This window comes from Helianthus annuus, chromosome 4 (assembly GCF_002127325.2).
Source record: "Helianthus annuus cultivar XRQ/B chromosome 4, HanXRQr2.0-SUNRISE, whole genome shotgun sequence".
Taxonomy (NCBI): Eukaryota; Viridiplantae; Streptophyta; class Magnoliopsida; order Asterales; family Asteraceae; genus Helianthus; species Helianthus annuus.
In genome coordinates, this window is record NC_035436.2 from 143,464,132 (window position 1) to 143,466,064 (window position 1,933).

Below are 1,933 nucleotides of genomic sequence, written 5' to 3' on the forward strand. Positions count from 1 at the left end.
AAACGCAATGTCCAATGCATAGGGTGTAAATCGTGTCCTCCACCTGTAGGTCCCTCTCGGAGGATGACGAACCTAAACCTTGTTATACAAACCCACTAGCGAGTGCGGAATCCAAGCTAGCAAGCAAACCGGGATGAAGCAAGTATAAACACAAGCACACAAAGGTTCACCGATTAACACCACTGTATTAATACGTATGAAGGTTTCGGTTACAAGCACAATGTTTACAAATCTAACTTGCAAACTCTCAAAGTGTGTGTGTGTGTTTCGGACAGAATGCTCTCAACTCTCTCTATCTCTTGGTGTGCATCTCTATCCTCTAACATACACTGCATGGGTATATATATACCCAGCCCAGGATGTCTGACCGAAGGATCCGATAGATGTCACGAAGGATCATCTATCGATCACAAAGCCATCGAAAGATCTTCAAATACTTCGAAGGATTGCATATCCTTCGAAGTCCAACAATAACTTTCGAAGCATATCTTTCGATGAGATCGAAGGATCTACATTATCCTTCGATCACTCATCCTTCGAGACAGACAAGTTACAACCAATATCTGATTGTTTGGCCAAGTCAAACCAGGAGGACGGTTGACTTGATCAACTTACAGGACTGACATGGACATCGTTTACATCGTGACTAAATACAGACAAAGTACAGACACAAGTGCACCAACAAACTCCCCCTTGGCTGTAGCTTTGTCTCGATCTTCGATGTTTGCAGATTTGTCTTGATCTTGATCATCGTTGATCTTCATGTCTTCAAGACTCTGATGTCCTTTCGAGTCTTCAATGTCGGAGGATCTTTAAAGTCTTCACGTCTTGAAAGCAGAGAGTGTATCAACAAACTACCCGTATCATGTAGGAAGTGTGTTGACAAACTCCCCCTTAACATAAGCTCCCCCTTGAGTTATGCTCGTGAATGACTTGATCTTTATGAAGTGAGATCCTTGTGGTGTTGATAATGGCCAGCAGCAACTCGATCATCTTCATCTTTTGAGCGCCTTCTCGTCGTGTCTTCATTCCAAAGCTTGTCATCGACCATGTTCTCCTAGCCTTTAGAATCTGCACATGCAAGAAATCTAAACGCGTAATGAGAACAACTGCTTGGAATAGTTAGTATAAACAAAAGACACACAAATGACCATGTCACAATCAAACACCGTCCGACAGTTTGAAAGTTTAATAAATTTGTCAATTTGAAAGTTTTAACTTTCAAAACTTGCAAATTTCGACCGTTTATGAAGATTTAGTCAATTCGGTTTTCGTTCAGGTTTCAGGTAACGAAGACTCGAGCTCCAACATCGTACGATCGAAAATAAAGTAGAAATAAAATCTTTTTGGCTTTTATAAAGTTTATGTTAAAACACAGATTTTAGGTGTGTTTTTGAAATTAAAAGACAACAATTTTAATATCCTTTGAGTGTTATCAAACGACATCACCGCTAATGTCGTGCTGATATGCACCAAACGACGAAACTGTTTAAAAGAAAACAATAAAAGTTAAGCAGTAAATAAATATATACAGACATTCTTTTTGCGAGTTTCGAGGGTAAAAGAATCATATCAGTGTACGGTCATGCCAAAACACTCTTGTTATTCAGTTAGTTAACATTAAGATAAGCATCCTATAACAATTATCGGTATTGTTGTCCACTTAAGCTCAACTTATCAGATGTAATCATGGCGAGGGGATACGTTAAGGTATGATTTATACTTACCGACCGGTGTTCATCCACATCACGACACATTCCCGTATCAAGGTATGCACGAGAATTCATCTTACCGGTGAGTATACCGATTATCATCTGTTTGACCGTATAAAATGTGAGATACTCACTTATTTTGATTTGAAAACAAGCCCTATGTGATATAATCACTTATTGATGAGGAACTTGATTTTCATATGCATGAGGGCACAGGAGCA